Consider the following 22,566-nt stretch of genomic DNA (forward strand, 5'->3'; position numbering starts at 1 on the left):
GCCTTATCAGATTGGGGCCAATGTACCCTTGAGCACCACTTCACGGAGCCAGCTTCCGTCACTCTAAAAACACTGATAAGATGTGATCTTGGGAATGGCCCATTTGTTCCCGTATTTTGTTCTTAATGTTGTTTATGAGTTTTCAAAGGGGGATGGGGGGAAGCCGGAAGGAACAGAGCACATTGAATGTGGAGCCAGCACAGAGCAGGAGCTCAAGAAATTATAGCTTTCCTTCCCTGGTGGCTCAGATGGTTAAGCATCTGTCTACAGTGCGGGAGACCTGGGTTCGATCCCTGGATCAGGAAGATCCCCTGGAGAAGGAAATGGCAATCCACTCCAGTACTATTGCCTGGAAAATCCCATGGACGGAGGAGCCTGGTAGGCTACAGTCCATGGGGTCGCAAAGAGTCGGACACAACTGAGTGACTTCACTTCACTTCACTTCACCTTACAAAGAAAGCTCTCTAGACATCCAGTCCTGGTAAACCGAGTTTCAATTACCTTTCAATTACCTTTCAGACTTTCAAAATGCAAAGAAAATCCAGTTTTGATACTGGCATATTTAAACCTACTTCTATTTTTCCTGCCTTCCTCCCCATTCCCTTTCAAAACTCATGAAGGTATGTTAACAGCAAAAAGTGGACCAGATCTGTTCATTTTTGCTTGGGTATATATTAAAAAAAAAAAAAAAATCCCAGTACAGCTGAAGTTCCTAAAAGAACTGGTCTGACAAATACAATCAGAAAATCAATGATTGTCATATAAAATCACTTCACAGTGATTCCTGTGAGGTGAAATATTCTCATCCCTCAAGAATAAGAATCATGTGGAAAGAATTGAGAGGTTTGGCTTAGTATATACATACTATTGATACCATGTATAAAATAGGTAAGTAATGAGAACATGAGGGGCTTCTCTGGTGGCTCAGATGGTAAAGAATCTGCCTGCAATGCAGGAGACCTGGGTTCAATCCCTAGGCCAGGAAGATCCCCCGGAGAAGAGAATGACTACCCACTCCAGTTTTCTTGCCTGGACAGAGGAGCCTAGTGGGCTACAGTCCATGGAGTCACAAAGGGTCAGACATGACTGAGCACAAGCACAATAAGAACCTACTGTATAGCACAGGAACCCCTACTCAGCACTCTGTGGTCACCTAAATGGGAGGGGAATTCAAAAAACAGGCGATATATGCATACATATGGCTGATTCATTTTTCTGCATAGCAGAAACTAACATTGTAAAGCAACTATGCTCCAATAAAAATTAAAAAAAAAAAAAAAGAACAAGGATCACTGCTCAGAGATGAAGGAAAGGTGGAGCCTGAACTTGAAATTGCCAAAGCAGGCCCCACTGATGATGAGAGTGGGTACTTCCTCACTGAAACCAAAGCAGCAGCAATAGAGCCATCCACTGAGAACTGCACTGTAAGAGCAGGTACCACGTCTGACAGCAATAAGTCAACATGCAGCAGAATGTGCCATGCCACAAGAAGGACAAACACGTGCCCTGTGGGTACAGGGAACAGGAAATCGCTTCACGACAGTTAACATTCAGGCTGGTGCCTGCCAGATGGAATAGATTCTGACGGCAAGGGATAAGCAGGAGAGAACATTTCAGACAGGAGGGACTATACAATCAGTATAAAGAGGCCACCCTGCTCCCCTTGGCATGTGAGTGCTGGTTTAATGTGCTGGGCTTCCTGCACTGGAACTCAGGCATGCAACCTTGGATGCTACGCAATTTCTCTAACACCCAGTTTTCTTTTTCCTCAAAGGGGGATGATGACAGCCACCTGGGAGGGTTGTTAAGCGGATCAGATGAGACAATATGAACTAAGTCACTTAGGCCCATGCCTAACAATCAACACCCAAGCAACTGCAACTGCCACTGTCTCATTTCATTCTCCTTCTAAAGACTAAATAAATATGTCTTTGAGGATACTTTCTCAATGTGGCTCAGAGGAGCTTGCTAGAACAATTCCTTACCTATGCTCTGGGTCGGAGGCCCAGGGTATTGTACCACTCCCACTAGGAAGGCCCCGCCTATCACAGCATGAACACCAAAGGCACCAAGGCCTGCCCTTTCCCCAGAGAAGGTCCCGGCCTGCTGCCCACTTTACCCTCCTCCTGGGTTCTAGGGAGAAGCGCCAACGAACCTAAGTGCTTACAGTGTTGTGTTGGGGCCCAGTTTTCTTATTAACTGAGAATTAATAGAAAAACCAATGTGTTGTAACTCATAAAAAAATTCTTAAGTCCATGAGTATATCCTTCGCCTCAGAGAGTACAGTGTGGCCATGATTTAATCTGTCTGATGATTTAAGACCTAGCAGTGCCCCAGGTTATATAACTAAGACTGGTTCTGCACAGTGGAGGTTTTGCAGGATACAAGCTGGGCCATTTGGAAAAGCAAGTTGATGGGAGAGTGAAAGTGTTAGTTGCTCTGCTGCTGCTGCTAAGTCACTTCAGTCTGTCTGACTCTGTGCAACCCCATAGACGGCAGCCCACCAGGCTCCCCCGTCCCTGGGATTCTCCAGGCAAGAACACTGGAGTGGGGTGCCATTTCAGTCATGTCCAATTCTTTGCAACGATATGGACTATAGCCCACCAAGACTCCTCTGTCCATGGAATTCTCCAGACAAGAATACTGGAGTGGGTTGTCAATTCCTTCTCTAGGGGATCTTCCCAACCCAGAGATCGAACACGGGTCTCCTGCATTTCAGGTAGATTCTTTACTATCTGAGCCACCAGGGATTCTGTTTATGGGAATGGGAGACAATTTGAGATTCAACTAACAGTCAAGGGTTTCAGACTTGACCACGATCGATCTATGTAAGAAATAAGATTTATATCGAAACCCTGTATATACAACGTAAATGAGGGTTTCTCAAAGCAATACTTACCCTCATTCTGAACATGTATCCTAGTGTTTTCTACTCTACTGAAAAACTTTTTAATAAGTAGCACTCCTTGTACCTCAGAGGGCCTCCTGCCTTCTGTGCTTTAGAGAGTGTACCACATAGAGTTAAGGACAAAAATCCATACAATTTCTATTAAAAAATAGAAGATCAGAGGCTGCAGCACTTTTCCATAATTGGAGAGTGAGAGGGGAGAGACGTTCAGCTCCCGAAGATGCCAAGCTCTAGGGAGCTGCCCTGTTTTCGCAGAGTTATTAGCCAGGGCCGCACGCCATGTCCAGCCAAGTCAGGGCACACAGTGTGGAATCCTTAATAGTTTTCTTCAACAGGCTCTAGAGAGAGGGGGCACTGGTTTCCTGGGGGGGGGGGGCTCCAGCACCAATGTAACAGCCACCTGGCCCACTTGGGGCTGGGGCAATCCATTACCTCCTGAGGGGCCTGCAGCATACCCTAATCTTGATATATCCTCTGCCTCACAATAAGCCCCGAACCACAGCAACATGAAAAGCTTTTTTTTTTTTTTTTTTGCATCACTCAACTGTCACAAATATGTGTGGGAACCCTAAGCACACCAGAGGAACTTCTCCACAAAGAATCATCTCTCAGAGAAGAGCCTACTGTGCCACGGGCCACCTGTGTGGCCCAGTCCACCATCCAGGGAAAATCAACTGCTTGAACTAGACAAAACCATTGGCAGCCATCGATGCTGGCAAGCAGCCACGTGCACATGGAGAGATTTCCTATCAGCAGGGGTTTGCTCTCCTGTGGGGAAAGATGGCAGCGTTTCAAGAGGCAACCGGGAAGGAAAATCTGAGTTCAGCATCCCCAACCGTAACAATCATAAAGCAGTGCGGGAAGGGAAACAAGCTCTACTGAACTGGGCCACCCTAGGGACTCAGAATGGAATCGAAGCAATGCCCGTCACGACGATCCTAAGCCTAGGACCAAAGGCGCAAGATTACATATGTCTTAGATACAGACACAGCCTTGAACATGTAAAATGGAAGCCAACTGGGGAAATCTTAGCGGAAGCAAATGTGTGTCATAGTGTATGAGGTTTAAAGCCATATCAGAATAAGTGGATTCATAGGAACTCATGGGTCATAGGAATTAACAACTGCACTTTGAGTTTTTTTGTTTGTTTGTTTTAGTTGAAATATAAGAGACTTACAAGCACTTTTGGAATTTGACAGGAAGGAAATCTGCCCATTAGGATACCCAAAGGCCAGTTTGCAGGATAAAGCAGCAGTAAGCTGAGATCACAGCCAGGACACAGGAACTCCCAGTGTGGCCAGCTAAGGAAAAACCTCTCAGAAAGTCACGATGCAACAATGATGTTGAGTTATGAAGGGGTAATTTCTTACAGGCACACGCTTTGTGACAGCTTGGCAATGTGCCCTGGGATGTTTCTACAACACGACAATAGTCTGATGAGAGAAGGAATGGGGAAAAAAATCCCTGCCTGGCCCTCATCCTGATTATTGGTCACAAGGGGGACAGGGCCTGGGAGACCCCTGGGCTGGCGCATTCCAGCAGGTGCCTCAGCACTGACCTCAATATGGTGTCATCAATGGCCTTGGGGCTAGAGTTCCAACTTTTTCCACATTGTTCTACTGTCTTTGTGTTAATTCTCATCCAAACATAACCTTGGAGATTTGCCTGGTGGTCTCACTGATCCTAAGTGTTAAGACATTTGACTGGGAACAGCAACAACTCTTTGGAACAGAGCTTAACCTGCAATTTTAAATGTTTCTCTACCAGGAAAGAGTGAATAATAGCTATTCACTCAGAGTACTGGTTATGAAACAATTTGAGCAAGGGGAAAAGAAAACAAGAAATGGCTTCTGTCTTATGGCTAAGTGGCTTGACTTATTCAAGTGTGGAGAGGGCAGATATTCTTAGCTATTCTAATCAACAGCAAGAGGGTTTTGCACTATTTGGCTCAAATGTGGCCTGAGGCTAGAGTACAATCTGTAGAAGTTTGGAAAATAACCTCCTAATTAGCAAGTGTGTACACAATAGTAGGGCTTCCCTGGTGGCTCAGTGGTAAAGAATCCGCTTACCTATGCAGGAGACACGGGTTTGATCCCTGGGTCAGGAAGATCCCCTGAAGGAAACGGCAACCCACTCCAGTACTCTTGCTGGGAAGACAGAGGAGCCTGGCGGGCTATAGTCCATGGAATTGCAAAGAGTTGGTCACAACTGAGTGACTAAGCACATGCACACGTACGCATGCACGCGCACACACACAGACATTAGTGGAGCTTCCAGTAAGGAATTTTCAGTTTCATCTGGAAATGACTAACTGAATCCTTGACCAGAAATTGGAAGCTTGTAGTGAAATTTGTTGGGGTACTAGTCACCATCTAAGGCCTGTATAGCCCCTCTCTGGAGTTTGCAATGGGGGAGCCACACGCTCTCTACCTCAGTTTCCTTATCTGTTAAATTACTATCTAAAAAGGTAGTATAATACAAGGTCTGCAAAGGATTAAATGAGGTGACACAGTGTGGAGCATACAGTAAGTTTTCAACAAACATTAAGTATCACTTAATTATCAACAAACATTAAGTATCACTTTTCTCAAGGTTCTCAAAGCCTGCTTTATTTTTCTTCTCTTTCTGGCAAGGACATTTCCAAAAGTGAAATATCATTAATTTTCATCAGTAAAGGATGGGAAGTGGTGTCAGTTTCACAAGTGATTTAACCAGAGACCTACACCATCTTTCCCAGGGAAATGGAAATAGTTCAGAAGCAACATCCTTTTCTGACATTGCCTCTGCCCCCAAAAGTCGTGCCAAAACTCAACAAAATTTAGCAGAAGAGATAGTCCACAACAGTTTACTTTCTTTAAAGGCGCCTCTCCTGGAAAATCCTTCCTCCACTCAAGTTTGAGTACAAAATTCAAACTACATCTTGGGGCATGTTTCCTTTAAAATTAATCTAAAATTGGGACTTCCCTAGTGGTCCAGTGGTTAAGATGCTGCACATCCAATAAAGAGGGCACAGGTTCAATCCCTGGTCAGGGAACTAAGATCCCACATGCTGCATGGCATGGCCAAGTAAAAATAAAATAAATAAAATTAACCTCAAATTGATTTCATTGACTAGATTAATTAGGTCTTTTCCAAACTTTGGGGTTCAGGGTAAAGATGTCCTTTATTTTTGTAGTGGGAAATCATAAATCATAGTAGGTTGCCATTTCCTCCTTCAGGAGATCTTCCTGACCCAGGGATCGACCCTGAGTCTCCTGCATCTCCTGCATTGCAGGCAGATTCTTTAATGCTTGAGCCATCAAGGAAGCCCCAGAAATCATAGAAGGATCCTCTGTGGAAGGTTGCTATCAAACCAAGAGGATCTGAGAGGGCAGTAATAGAAGCTGCACGGAATCCAGTCAGCAGATATCAAAGCTCCAGGACCAGACAGCGACCCCTGCCCGGATGTTCATGGTGGAGTCAGAACCAGGGCTATGGCCCTGCCTGCTGGACCACACCCTGCTTCTCTTGTGGCCTTTGTCTGAGCTGAGTGTCCTCACGTTTGTTCAAGTGAGCAGAAGGGCTCATTTCCCAGACACCTCCTGACCACAGCTTATCAGCTTATATAACAGGCAGTTGAGGGTTAGCAGCATCAGACAGCTGAGTTTCAAGTGCTAGTTTTTACACCTCTGAGTCTCAGTTTTGTGATGTCCCTGGCCTATCTCACAAGGCACCAAGAGGCTACAAAGAAGTTTTATGAGGACCCTCTGGATACTGTAAACAGCTGTGTCAATAAATGTGAGGCCCCTCATGAAGGAAAGGGGGCAAGGCGGCAAAAACTCTGGATGCTGAGAATCAAGTCCCTAAGCAGACAGAGGAATGAGGAATGCTGCTATCATGGAGACTCTCTCCTGTCCATTCCTAAAAGCCAGCCAAGGGACTTCCCTGGTGGTCCAGTGGTTAAGACTGCACTTCCAATGTAGGGGGCACAGGTTCGATACCTGGTCAGGGAACTATGATCCCGCATGCCACAAGGCGTGGCCAAAAGATAATTTTAAATAAAAGTAAAAAAGTGAGAATGACTCATTCTAAATATTTTGATTAGCATACTTTCCAAGTATTAACTACCATGAACTAGGATAATAGTGCTATCTGACATCAATTTTTTCCTAATATGACTGAACTAGTTCTGACATAGGCATCTGTAAGTCATCGCTAAATATAATAAAATTTGAAGGCAGGAGTTGGGTCACAAAATTTAAAAAAAAAAAAATATATATATATATATATATAGATATATATATATATATATATATATTAGCAAAGAGGTAGATATCTAAAAACCCAGAATAAAAGATCCTTAAAAATGATAAGCATTTTAAAAACAAAACAGCAATACAAACTACAGGTATTAAATATATGTTTGCTATGGTCTGCATGAAAGTGTTAGTCTCTCAGTCATGTCCAACTCTTGGCAACCCCATGGACTGTAGCCTGCCAGGCTCCTCTGTCCTGAGGATTATTCCAGGCAAGAACACTGGAGTGGGTTGCCATTCACTTCTCCAGGGGGTCTTTCTAACCCAGGGATAGAACCGAGGTCTCCTGCCTTGTAGGCAGATTCTTTACTGTCTGAGCTCCCAGGGAAGACTACTTTATCCAAACTGAGAAAGTATTGGGAAATATAAAAGGAAAATAAAACCTAAGAGACCGGATGGCACGAACTCATAAATAAGAAATGCTCCATTAGCGATGCTGCTGCTGCTGCTAAGTTGCTTCAGTCGTGTCCGACTCTGTGTGACCCCATAGACGGCAGCCCACTAGGCTCCCCTGTCCCTGGGATTCTCCAGGCAAGAACACTGGAGTGGGTTGCCATTTCCTTCTCCATTAGCTATATGACCCAATAATTAGTTCACAATGAAATGAACAAAATATCCAAATTTCAAATTCCATAACAAATGAATAAAAAGAAAAAAGTTTAAAAAAAAATTCAGAGAATATACTTTCTTTGTGAATGTGTATGTTCAAGAAATTTCTCATGATGAAATTCACCATCTAGATTTACTTGGAGAAGTAACTGAATCTCTACCTCAGCCAACACTGTAAATTCTATACTAACCAATTAACAAAATTTTTCTGATATAAAAATTACTTCACTGAAAAACATTAGAAGCACTTTTAAAATTTAAATTTATTACCATCTATAGGAGTACTGGTCCACTTTGTAACCACCATTTGTGTACATCAGATCAGATCAGATCAGTCGCTCAGTCCTGTCCGACTCTTTGCGACCCCATGAATCGCAGCACGCCAGGCCTCTCTGTCCATCACCAACTCCCGGAGTTCACCCAGACTCACGTCCATCGAGTCAGTGACGCCATCCAGCCATCTCATCCTCCGTCGTCCCCTTCTCCTCCTGCCCCCAATCCCTCCCAGCATCAGAGTCCTTTCCAGTGAGTCAACTCTTCCCATGAGGTGGCCAAAGTACTGGAGTTTCAGCTTCAGCATCATTCCTCCCAAAGAACACCCAGGGCTGATCTCCTTCAGAATGGACTGGTTGGATCTCCTTGCAGTCCAAGGGACTCTCAAGAGTCTTCTCCAACACCACAGTTCAAAGGCATCAATTCTTCGGCGCTCAGCCTTCTTCACAGTCCAACTCTCACATCCATACATGACCACAGGAAAAACCATAGTCTTGACTAGACGAACCTTTGTTGGCAAAGTAATGTCTCTGCTTTTGAATATGCTCCTTCCAAGGAGTAAGCGTCTTTTAATTTCATGGCTTCAGTCACCATCTGCAGTGATTTTGGAGCCCCCCAAAATAAAGTCTGACACTGTTTCCACTGTTTCCCCATCTATTTCCCATGAAGTGGTGGGACCAGATGCCATGATCTTCGTTTTCTGAATGTTGAGCTTTAAGCCAACTTTTTCACTCTCCACTTTCACTTTCATCAAGAGGCTTTTGAGTTCCTCTTCACTTTCTGCCATAAGGGTGGTGTCATCTGCATATCTGAGGTTATTGATATTTCTCCCGGCAATTTTGATTCCAGCTTGTGTTTCTTCCAGTCCAGCATTTCTCATGATGTACTCTGCATATAAGTTAAATAAACAGGGTGACAATATACAGCCTTGACGAACTCCTTTTCCTATTTGGAACCAGTCTGTTGTTCCATGTCCAGTTCTAACTGTTGTTTCCCGACCTGCATACATACCTTCTATTATTGGACTATGGCTCTTAAAGCCAAATTCAGGTATTATTTAACTTTGTAGTAAGGTCTTATTCAAAGGATGTACTCAATAACTAGCTGATGGTTGAATGAATGAGGATGACCTGCTTCTTAGAAAACTAAAATACATCTTCTCCTTAACAGTTAACTGAGCTGGCTTTAGCATCAGGAAATTGTTAAAGATCTCTTAAAAATTTGTTTATCACATGCAAATACAAGTGAACTTATTCTGCTTTGCTCCCCAAAACAAAACAAAGACCAAAAAGATAAATGTTTTAAGAAGGCACATTCAAGAAAATGTCTTTGCAAAATTCGAATTCAAAAACATCCATGCACCCCTATGTTCATAGTAGCACTAATTACAAAAGCTAAGACATGGAAACAATCTAAATGTCCATTGACAGATGAATGGATAAAGATGTGTGTGTATACACATACACACACACATATACATACAGTGGAATATTGCTCAGCCATAAAAAAGAATGAAATAATGCTTTGCAGCAACATGGATGCAACTAGAGATTATCACACTAAATGAAGCAAGTCAGAAAGAGAAAGACAAATATCATATGATATCACTTATATGTGGAATCTAAAAATAAAACACAAATGAACCTACCTATGACACAGAAACAGACTCACAGACATAGAGAAGAGACTTGTGGTTGCCAAGGGGGAGAGCAGGGGAGGGAAGGAATGGGAGTTTGGGATTAGCAGCTGCAAACTATTATATACAGGATGGATAAACAACAAGGTCCTACTACATAGCACAGGGAACTATATTCAATATTCTGTGACAAACCATAATAGGAAAGAATATGAAAAAGAATAAAATTTTGCTATACAGCAGAAATTAACAAAACACTGTATAATAAATCAACTATACATCAATAAATTCTTTTTAAAAGAACAAAACAATAAAATGTCTTTGTATATAAACCTATAGAAGACTGCCTTAGACTACTTCATGGGGTTATACGTGCCCCATCTCTGGAGGTTGGATTTTCCTTGATCCAGGAAACAGTGGGAAAGACTTCTTCAGTTAAAAAGAAAATCTAAACCAAATGACTCTAGTCTTCTCTCCCTATGTGGCTGAATAGCCCCCTGAGGTTTGCCCTTCTACAGATGATTTTTATTCCTCTTTATCAGTTAACAATCTGGTTTATATTCTTGAATAGTAGAGCAAAATTTTTTCTCATTAATAGTGATGACAATAATGAAATCATTCAATATTCAAATCTTCAAAGTGTCCCCTCCCTGATAAGAGCCATTTTGTAGATATTCACACATGTCACACTCGGTAGAGATAGCTTCCTGACCGTGTAACAGTGAGACAGTCAGCGACTATTACGGCATTCAGTCATGAAATGAAACCGGACTTCAACCTTTTCCAAGATTAATTAAATGCCAGCAGCCAACCATTTCAAACCTTCCTTTCTAGCTGCCAGCAGGCAAATGGAAGTGAACTCTGGAAAGTACAGTAGCTCAACAGAATTAATAGCTAAAATGAACTCTGGCTCTGCTTGTTAACACAATTTTCTTTGCCCCCAGCTCAAACTTAATATTCTAATGATTCTACTTTGTAGATTATCTTGTAGCAGCATTGCTCTGAAATAAAATGGTCTAAAAAAGGGTTAATAGCCACTGATTTGGATGTAAAAGGAGAGTCTACAAACCAACCAAAGAAACACTATCCTGGAATCCTACAACTCCGTGCTGTGGAATTTTACCAATTAGCATCATCACTGCTACAGGTACAAAATGAAGATCAATTGTCTGGGGTGACTTCAGAATGCCAGACTGATGAAACCTTAATGGTATTAGCTCAATTAGATGGCAAGCAGTTTACACCAATTAAGGTAGGTGTAATTTTAGAACCAATTCACTAGAGAATGTTCTCTAACTGATGTGTCTTCTACACAGTCCTAAGACTACAGATTTCATTGCTTAAGATACAGCACAGATTTATTAGATCTGCAAAAGCCTTTGGAAGTTTAACACGTATTGGAACCACTGTCCTGGACAAGTAACGTCATAACACCAATGAAAGCTGAGAGTTTAAGCAAATACATTCAACTTTATCCTAAGGTATAACAGATCACGTGGGCTTCCCTGGTGGCTCAGTGGTAAACAATTTACCTGCCAATGCAGGAGAAGCTGGTTCAACCCCCTAGTTGGGAAGATCCTCTGGAGAAGGAAATGGCAACCCACTCCAGTATTCTTGCGTGGAAAATCCCATGGACAGAGGAGCCTGGCAAGCTACAGTCCATAGGGACGCAAAGAGTCAGACACTGAGTGACTAAACAATGACGACAAATAGATCATACAGCCAAGAAGTAACTGCTCTTTCTGGAACCTGCATCTCCCAAGTTAGGAGAGCAATAGAGGTGATGTCTTAAAACCATAGCAACTTCTCCATTTTGGAGAAACTTCCAAACAAAGAATGAGACAATGCTCACTGAATGATCTCTATGCAAATAGGTGAGGAAGTGAAATTTCCAAAAGGACTGAGGCAATTCAAAGGCTGATCCTCACCTTTAATTTGTCCCCAAGCTTCCTGCCACAAAATGCCCTGAGACCACCACCATTAGGAGGCTAGAATAAAAAATAAACTCATAATTGATGTTTAAGACTCAGATGGAAGATACTTTTAAGGTCAGTGGATTAAAAAAATAAGAAAATTTAAAGCAGTTTGTTTTTAAAAAGTTCTTACACCTATGATTAATGAAGAATCTATCAAACTGATCACTTACTTGATTTAAAGGGGAAAAAAGTCGTAAAATTCAGAAGCAAAAATGCCGGGGTGGGGGGAGTCTAGCTGTCTCACTTTGCCCCAAAGGTAGGTATAAATGAAGATGAATTCAGCTCTTGGTTCTCCTGCTCTTGCACTGTGTACATATGGACAGGAGCAGTGCTCACTTGTCACAGATGGGACATTTCTGCACAACAGTGATGCAGTATCACAGTGGTCTTCTCCAGGTGACTCAGGAATAATAATAGATCATTTGAATCTATTCTGTGTGTGTGTGTGTGTTAGTTGCTCAGTCATACCTGACTCTTTGCGACACCATGGACTGTGGCCTACCAGGCTCCTCTGTCCATGGGATTCTCCAGGCATGAATACTGGAGTGGGTTGCCATTCCCTTCTCCAAGGAATCTTCCTGACCTAGAGATTGAACTCAGGTCTCCCGCATTGCAGGCAGATTCTTTACCATCTGAGCCACCAGAGAAGCCCAAATCTATCCTGCTGCTGCTGCTTCTGCTAAGTTGCTTCAGTCGTGTCCAACTCTGTGCGACCCCATAGATGGCAGCCCACGAGGCTCCCCCGTCCCTGGGATTCTCCAGGCAAGAGTACTGGAGTGGGTTGCCATTGCCTTCTCAGAAATCTATCCAAGACCATACCAAAAAAAAAAAAAAAAGTAGAAGGAAAAAAATCAGGGGGATTTAGAAGGACAGAAATTCTGGCCCCCTAAATGGTCTAAAGGTATATTATAAACCATAAGATAATCGTTTTATCAGAACTGTTGAGCTATGCACAAAAACTGCCCTATATATATTAAGTTCCCATTTGAAGACATGTTTTGGTTTTAAATCACATTATGTTAAGGATATTGCTACAGCCAGAAACAGTCTTTACCCAGGCATACCACTGTGGCATAATCCTCACTATTGAACCCAACTTTGAGTCTGAAAGTGAAAGTGAAAGTTGATCAGCCGTGTCCGACTCTTTGCGACCCCATGGACTGTAGCCTACCAGGCTTCTCCCTCCATGGGATTCTCCAGGCAAGAGTACTGGAGTGGGTTGCCATTGCCTTCTCCAGGGGATCTTCCTGACCCAGGGATCGAACCCAGGTCTCCCGCATTCCAGGCAGACACTTCAGACGCTTTAACCTCTGAGCCACCAGGGAGTCTAAATGAGGGTAAATGTGGTCCTACCACGGGAAATGGAAACACAAACTAAATATAAAACAAAAACACCAAACGTATTTATAATAATATTTCTTAGGAAAGCCTGTGCATTTACCATCCTTTAAACCCATAGTCTGTTGATTTTTTTAAATCATTAATATAAAATAGCTATAGACCAGAGAGGTGTATCTGATACCTATTTTCTCCTAGAAACAAGTACACGTTTGGCCATAAATCAAAATCACAAATGTAACAGAGCATGGCAACACATTTTAGACTAGAGGAAGGACACAATCATTTTCTAAACTGACTTGGACATTGTGGATTGTGTGTGTGAGCATGCTAAGTCACTTCAGTCATGTCCGACGCTTTGTGACCCTATGGTCTGTAGCCCATGGCTCCTCCGCCCATGGGATTCTCCAGGCAAGAATACTGGAATGGGCTGCATGCCCTCCTCCAGGGGATCTTTCCAACCCAGGGATCAAACCTGGGCCTCTTATGTCTCCTGCATTGGCAGGCAGGTTCTTTACCACTAGCGCCACCTGGGAAGCCCTTGTGGATTGTAACTGGACATAAACTAGCTAAACTAAAATGATCGCTTTTTGCTCTTTTCTCCTTTGTAACAAACAATCCAAAGCTTGGAAATGCCCATTCTTTTTCTCAAGCACCACCGCAAGAATCCTAAACCTACCATAGTACAATATTGTAGAAGCTAGACTCATTTGGCCATAACTATACAGTTAGACCAATTCCTGAGTTCCTCTGGCCTCTCCCTTTACCAAAAAAAAAAGTCAGTAACATTTGTTTTTTCCTCTAGTTCCCTGTACTATATGGTAGGTCCTCATTGTTTATTTATTTTATATGCAATAGTGTAGTATATGTTAACCCCAAACTCCTAATTTATTCCTCCCCCCACCAATGCCATTTAGAGGAAAATGGCCTGGTTTCCAGCTCCAGAGGAAATTCTACCACCATTGTACAACAACAAATACTAAATTGAGCAGGGATCTAAAGATGAAACAAGTCTGGGTGGAAAAATGGCCATGAGAAGGGCCAGATTTCTTAAAGTCCTACCTACACGTGTACTACTAGCTTCAGGGCACTGCAGGTCCTTAGGTCAGAGCAGCATTAAGCTGCAACCAGTTCTAATGCTCTTAGATACTTTTGTGCGGAGTATCACACCTCCCGCCCAATTTCCTAAGAAGAGTGACTATAGCCTTGAATCTGTAATCATGCATATGTGGCCACATGAATGCAGTTCTGCATCACAGTCAGGCTGAATCATTTCTGATTAGCTTTGCCATTCCGGGGCTCTTTCAGAAACAGCAGTAGTTCTCCACAAGGTCTCCTCCAAACCTACTCAAAAAGCAACAAGATGCTGAAGGATAATCAAATGAACAGTGTGATGACTACAGACGTAATTGAGACACTTGAAATTTATCACCCCAAAGTCAATCAGGATTCATTTTGATATTTGGCAAAACTAATACAATTTGTAAAGTTTAAAAATAAAATAAAATTAAAAAAATAATAATTCAGCTAACAAAATATGAGAACTGTGGCGAAAGGTTCTCCACACAACATGCCACCCTCTTAATACTGTCAGGTCTGCGCTACCCATTATAGGAAGAAACAGCAGCCACCGTGGCTACCATGCACTTGAAACATGGCTTATGCAAACAGAGATGGGCCATAAGTGCAAGCTACACACCGGGTTTCAAAGACAGCCTGCAAAATAAGAATGAAAAACATTTCATGCATTTTACCTCTTTTTACCTTTCAATGTGGGCACCAGAAAAATGAGGCTCATATTTTATATATATATATATATATATATATATAATTACTTTTTAAATGTTTTTAAACAAATTTTGCTTATTTTTGGCCATGTTGTGTGGCATGCAGGATCTTAGTTCCCTGGCCAAGGATCGAACCCATGCCTCCTGCAAATGGAAGCATGGAATCTTAACCACTAGACCACCAGGGAAGTCCCATTTTTTGACATTTTTAAAAATCAAAGTACAGCTGATTTACAATGTTGTGTTAATTTTGGGTGTACAGCACAGTGATATAGCACAGACATATATATATACACACATATATATCTGAATCACTGAATATATATATATAGGTTATTAGAAAATACTGAATATAGTTCCCTGTGCTATACAGTAGGTCCTTGTTGGTTATCTATTAGTATTTTCATGTTCTATTTCTATTGAACAAAACTGTTGCAAACTTTAATAAGAATATAAAAGAGAAAAATTTGAAATACACAGCATAGTTCTTGTCTCTATTTAGGCTACTTAGCCCAAGCCAAAGATTATCTAAGACCTAAAAGTGAATGGCCACCAAAAACAGCTATAAAAATGCAAAACATCCCTCATTCCACTAATTCCCTTAGGTCAGAGGTTCTCATCTGTATTTGGCCACAGGCAGAGGTGCTCTGGGTCTCTCTCAGTCAGGCTCTCATAACCCCGCTCCCCTGCTGTTAGTCCTGTCTCCCAGGAGAGCCAGGCTTCCCAGGTGGTGCTAGTGGTAAAGAACCTGCCAGTGCAGGAGATGTAAGAGATGTGAGTTTGATCTCTGGTCCAGGAAGATCCCTTGGAGAAGGGCACAGAGACCCAATCCAGTATTCTTGCCTTGAGAACTCCCATGGACAAAAAAGCCTGGTGCGCTACAGTCCATGGGGTTGCAAAGAGCTGGACACGACTGAAGCGACTTAGCATGCATGCACCCAAGAAAGCCACTTTGGCAGGTGGTCTAGAAAAGCAAGTGGGGACAGAATTTAGCAATGGGGGACAGAATTTAGGAAGAAGAAAGCACACTGGGTCAGAGTTCTTAATCTATGCATCTTGCAGATGTTAACGTTTTTCAGATTGTCAAAATCACAATGAGGTAATACAGTTGAAAACACCTTGTGAATGATGAACTTATGGTGTGGGGATAGGTGTGCATAGATCACTGGCTAACCAGCTGCATGTGAGTAAACCCAGCCAAGATTCTCAGAGCCATGTCGAGGAATGTCAGGGCCAAATTATCATGTAAAGTCTGGATGTCTCAAACTTATACCAATGCTTTAGTGACTCCAACTGCAGGTCTCCTGGGGGAAAAAAAAAAGTCTTCTCAGTGAACCTCAGCTCCTTTGTTGAGGAATAAGCTCCTCTCCTTGGAATGTCCCTTTCAACTCCTGTCCTCTACAGAACCCAGGTCTCCTCTGAGGATACCATGTCTTCTGTGGCCTCTGCTCCTATACCCAACACACTCATGGCCATGAAGCTTCTTAGAATCTTTCTTATGACCCAACGCCACTTCCAGGCCATTGTCCTTCCACTTGTAAACAGCTGATGCTCAGACCACACTCTACCTCTTCCTATAAAGTACCAATCTCTGCATGTTTTTGAAGATTGACAGGTGGTTGGCAGTTTTACTCTCCACTCCACGCCCTAACGGGGCTTCCCTGGTGGCTCAGATGGTAAAGAATCCACCTGCAATGTAGGAGACCCAGGTTCCACCCCTGGGTCGAGAAGATCCCCTAGAGAAGAATACTCCAGTATTCTTGTCTGGGAAATCCCATGGACACAGGCTATAGTTCATGGGTTGCAAAAGAGTCAGACACGACTGAGCAACTAATACCCACCCACCCATTCCCTATCATCCAGGGTGACTTCTTACTTTTAGCATCTCAGGCCTGAGGTATCCCCCAATGGCAATGGTCTTTACCTCCATGCCACTGCTGCTATCTACTCCTGTAGCCATAACCCAAAATTTGTCAGCACATGGAAACACTCACCATCCAGGAGACTAAATTAAAATCCCACTCTGTGTCCATACCCTCCCATTTTCCCATCTCTCACTTCCTTAGTGTTACTATATTTATTCTTCGATAAGTCAGCCATTTATTCAGAATCTGCCAGGCACCATGCTGAGCACTGAAAGAAAAACTAGCAGTGAACAAGAAACACAGTCTGTGCAGTGACACTTTCACATAATTTCCATTCTTCATGAATTCCTGACACTACCTCTATTATCTCCGTAGTATCTCTTTCCCACTCTTCACAAGAGTTTTTTTCAAACATCCCCTCCAACCACCCACCCCACCTCATGATGTTCCCACAGATAACTTATTTCTTAATATGGAAAGTCCCATATATACCAATCTTCAAGTTGCAAACTTTCAAAGATGCAAATGTGTGTTCACATGTCCAGTCACATAAGTTCACGTATCTGGTGAACATTGTCACGTGCATGCATCCTCTACAAGTGGCTGCACTTTTATGGACTTCACTGTACAGTACTCCATCACTGGGAAAGGTCGGTTTTCATTCCAATCCCAAAGAAAGGCAATGCCAAAGAATGCTCAAACTACCACACAATTGTACTCATCTCACATGCTAGTAAAGTAATGCTCAAAATTCTCCAAGCCAGGCTTCAGCAATATGTGAACCGTGAACTTCCTGATGTTCAAGCTGGTTTTAGAAAAGGCAGAGGAACCAGAGATCAAATTGCCAACATCCGCTGGATCATGGAAAAAGCAAGAGAGTTCCAGAAAAACATCTATTTCTGCTTTATTGACTATGCCAAAGCCTTTGACTGTGTGGATCACAATAAACTGTGGACAATTCTTCAAGAGATGGGAGTACCAGACCACCTGACCTGCCTCTTGAGAAACCTATATGCAGGTCAGGAAGCAACAGTTAGAACTGGACATGGAACAACAGACTGGTTCCAAATAGGAAAAGGAGTTCGTCAAGGCTGTATATTGTCACCCTGCATATTTAACTTATATGCAGAGTACATCATGAGAAACGCTGGGCTGGAAGAAGCACAAGCTGGGATCAAGATTGCTGGGAGAAATATCAATAACCTCAGATATGCAGATGACACCACCCTTATGACAGAAAGTGAAGAGGAACTCAAAAGCCTCTTGATGAAAGTGAAAGAGGAGAGTGAAAAAGTTGGCTTCAAGCTCAACATTCAGAAAACTAAGATCATGGCATCTGGTCCCATCACTTCATGGGAAATAGATGGGGAAACAGTGTTAGACTTTATTTTGGGGGGCTCCAAAATCACTGCAGATGGTGACTGCAGCCAGGAAATTAAAAGACACTTACTCCTTGGAAGGAAAGTTATGACCAACCTAGATAGCATATTCAAAAGCAGAGACATTACTTTGCCAACAAAGGTCAAGGCTATGGTTTTTCCAGTGGTCATGTATGGATGTGAGAGTTGGACTGTGAAGAAAGCTGAGTGCCGAAGAATTGATGCTTTTGAACTGTGGTGTTGGAGAAGACTCTTGAGAGTCCCTTGGACTGCAAGGAGATCCAACCAGTCCATTCTAAAGGAGATCAGTCCCGGGTGTTCATTGGAAGGACTGATGCTAAAGCTGAAACTCCAATACTGCCACCTCATGCAAAGAGTTGACTCATTGGAAAAGACTCTGATGCTGGAGGGATTGGGGGCAGGAGGAGAAGGGGCTGACAGAGGATGAGATAGCGGCTGGATGGCATCACCAACTCGATGGACATGAGTTTGGGTGAACTCCGGGAATTGGTAATGGATAGGGAGGCCTGGCGTGCTGCAGTTCATGGGGTTGCAAAGAGTTGGACACGACTGAGCAACTGAACTGAACTGACTCCATAAAGTACAGTAGCACAGTTTCTTTATTTCAAGGCCAGGATGTCTGGAAGCAAGTGTAAAAGCTGTGGTGTAGCTAGTACTTCTGTACTTTTCAAGATATCATACTGTAAGATTAAAAATATTTATTTTTTGTTTGCTTTTTATGACAAGTATTATAAACCTATTACAGTACAGTACTATACAGCTGATTGTGTTACTTGGGTACCTCCGTTAACTCTGTTGGACTTATAAATTGGACTTCCAAACATGCTCTCAGAATAGAACTCGTGCCTATGTAGGGGACTTCACAAAGAACAATGGAAGTCATCAGAAACAAAGCTCACCTTAACTTCCTGCCAGACCCCTAAAAGCTCTTGTAACCACACTGCTCCTTCCTCCCTCCCTAAGATGTGTCCTTCCATCCGTTCAAGACTAACACTTCCACCTATGCTCTGAGTGCCCTGTCCCAGGCTGTCTACTCCATTCTTTCTCCCATCCACTTAATCTCCAGTCTTTCACTGAGTCATCAATGCACAGTAGCTACCTTCATGTAGACCTAGCTGCTCATACAGTTAACTCCCCTGCCAAATGTCTCCTTTAACATTATTTTTCTTGTTCATGTGGAATTATATGGTGGCTATTTAGCAAAGACATCCTCTCTTGCAGCCAGCAGATGGGGAACAATGGAGGATGATACGGGATCAGGGTTCAAATGTCAAGTCTGCCACTTACCAACTAGGTAATGGTGAGCTGGTCTCAGGACTTATAAACATTATGGGAGATGCTAATAAGAACCTCTTACACAAACAGGGCATGAAATGTATCTGCTCCATGCCATGGGAACTGGTGATGGACATGTGGCTAGTGCTCCAAAGTCTACAAAAGTATCATGTTTACAGGCGAAGGGGAACTGTTTTTTTGTTTTCATATCTCCCACAAGTAAGTAAAAGATCTGGAAAATCCCCAGGAGGCTCTGGTCTCCTCCAGAAAACAAAAAATTAGGACAGATGTCTACAAAATATTTTTAAGTCCCTGTTAGGAGAATTCTCAATCCTTGGTTGCACATTAGCATCACACAAGGCTCCCCAGGTGGCGCTAGTGGTAAAGAATACACCGGCCAATGCAGGTGATCTAAGAGACGCAGGTTCAATCCCAGGGTCTGGAAGATCCCCTGGAGGAGGAAATGGCAACCCACTCCACTATTCTTGCCTGGAGAATCCCATGGATAGATGAGCCTGGCAGGCTACAATCCACGTGGTCACAAAGAGTGGGACATGACTGAGCATCTGAGCACATGGGGAGTTTTCAAAACTCCTGATGCCTGGTTCCCACCCAAAACCAATTCAATTAGACTCTCTGGGGGGTGGAACCCAGGCAGCAGGGTTCCTCAAGCACCCTGGGGACACCAATGTGCAGCCAAGGTTGAGAACCATCACCTGCAATGACTGGCCACTTATTGTATTTTTGCTTTTTAATTTGAGTAAGCAAGCTACAGAAAGATTAAATATAGTACTTATAATCAAGCCAGATTCTGCCTTGATTGGTTTCTTCTCACCTTAATCTTTTAGGGTCTAGGAAATATTTCTAGGCAATGATTCTTAGTTCAGAGGCCATTAATACTGAAACCTACTTCTAAGGTTACTCAGAACTCACAGGTTACTGTGAGCTTACTCAGTCCTATTGAGACCCTAGTAAGAGCAGTCAACATTTATTAGTTGGAAAGCAGAGAAATATCTCCACTGCTAGCATGCATAAATAATTTAATAACCTGAAAATAAATACAATAATTTGCCCTTCCAAAGCACCTTGCATCATGAGCTGGTTTTCAGGGTCTCAAGAGATGTACCTGGTCAGAAACCATCTGGCAACATTTCCTCTGGCTGGTAGGCTTGATACAGCTTTATGATTCACAATTTTAAATAACAGCACTCTTGAGGGCTGAGGATTGTGGTTGACTGAAGAGAAAATGGAAATACTGAATGGAAAATCATGGCTGATATATTATTTGGTTGCACCTCTTTCCTGGAGCCAGCCTGGGCTATTATGACTTTAATTCCACTGAGATGGCTGGGAAAGGTACCACCCCAAAGTTCACACAGCTGTTTGCTGAGAAAACAAGAATCCATGATACCTGGCTGGGAGACCCTGGACTTGTGGCCTCAGCCTTCAAACAAGTGGATGACAACGTGTTTCAACTCTAAAACTGGGATACTTATTTCTCCTTCATGTCATCCTTGGTGAGGAGGGGGAAAAACATGAAGAAATATCTAGAAAATAATTGGGGAAAGAAAGAAGTGGGAGCTTAAGGAAGGGCACAACTGCAAGTAGAACTGGTTCTTGGTGGGTCTTTGTTGTTGTTGTTGAAAGAAGATGATCAGTTTAGACTAGGGACACACTGAGTCGGAGACATCGAACTAGAGAAGGCAGCCGGAGAGGAGTTTGCATTTCAGGAGAAAGTCTGGGAGTTTCAGGGATTTACTTAGTATTTAAAAAGTCGTGAAATGGAATAAGGTCACCGAGGGAACTGCTTTCAAGAAAAGAAGCACACACTGAGATCTGGGACCCAGCTACATACAGATTGAGGAGAAGATGAGCTACAAAAGGAGGCTGAGCAAACCAGTGAGTAAGGGAAAGCCAGAGAACAGGGTGCTTTGGAAGCCTGATGAGGCTTCAGGTTAAGAAAAATTCCTAAAATGTATGGCAAGCTTTAACACTCTCACCCATTGAAGTTCAGTCCTATTCTTGCTTAATTGGGGGAAAGGAAGTTGAGCTGCAGGAAGGCTTTTGATCTTACTCACCACATGCCCTTCGCTCCAGTAGCTTATCTCATCATTCCAGTGAAAGCCAAGCTTCTCAGAAATCATGGGGTCTGCCAGTCACACTTACGAAGGGAAATAAATAAAATGGACCATGATCTTGTACAACACAGGGAATTCAGCCAATATTCTATAATGACTCTAAGTGGAATATAACCTTTAAAAACTGTGAATTGCTGTCTTGTACATCTGAAACTTATACAGTATTGTACATCAACTATCAGTTCAGTTCAGTCACTCAGTCGTGTCCGATTCTTTGAAACCCCATGGACTGCAGCACTCCAGGCTTCCATGTCCATCACCAACTCCCGGAGCTTACTAAAACTCATGTCCATCCGAGTCAGCGATGCCATGCAACCATCTCATCCTCTGTCATCCCCTTCTCCTCTCGCCTTCAGTCTTTCCCAGCATCAGGGGCTTTCCCAACGAGTCGGCTCTTCGCATCAGGTGCCAAAGTATTGCAGCTTCAGCAACATGACTTCCAATGAATATTCAGGACTGATTTCCTTTAGGATTGACTGATTTGATCTCCTTGCTGTGCAAGGGACTCTCAAGAGTCTTCTCCAACACCACAGTTTAAAAGCATTAATTCTTGAGCGCTCATCTTTCTTTATGGTCCAACTCTCACATCCATACATGACCAGTGGAAAAACAATAGCTTTGAATAGATGGACCTTTGTCAGTAATGTCTCTGCTTTTTAATATGCTGTCTAGGTTTGTCATTGCTTTTCTTCCAATGAGAAAGCATCTTTTAATTTCATGGCTATAGTCACCATCTACAGTGATTTTGGAGCCCAAGGAAATAAAATCTGCCACTGTGTCCATTGTTTCCCCATCTATTTGCCATGAAGTGATGGGACCAGATGCTATGATCTTAGTTTTTTGAATGTTGAGTTTTAAGCCAACTTTTTCATTCTCCTCTTTCACTTTCATCAAGTATACTTCAATTGAAAAATTAATTAAATAAAATTAAAAAAAATTTTTGAATGACCAGGATCACACTTCGATGTTTACAAAGTGCTATCTCACACAGGCTCCCCGTAGAACCCTAGAACCTCCCTATGACATAAGAAGGGGTTGTCCGCAAATGTGCAGATTGAAATTTTTC

The 22,566-nt window shown here is 42.7% G+C and overlaps 1 protein-coding gene across 1 annotated transcript in view; it reads right to left on the reverse strand.

The window, feature by feature from the left end:
• Window positions 1-22,566, reverse strand: part of TSPAN7 (tetraspanin 7) — a 131,467-nt gene that overhangs the window by 49,980 nt on the left and 58,921 nt on the right. The gene's annotated exons all lie outside the window — the stretch shown is intronic.

The sequence above is a fragment of the Bos taurus genome, chromosome X (genome assembly GCF_002263795.3).
Source record: "Bos taurus isolate L1 Dominette 01449 registration number 42190680 breed Hereford chromosome X, ARS-UCD2.0, whole genome shotgun sequence".
Lineage (NCBI taxonomy): Eukaryota > Metazoa > Chordata > Mammalia > Artiodactyla > Bovidae > Bos > Bos taurus.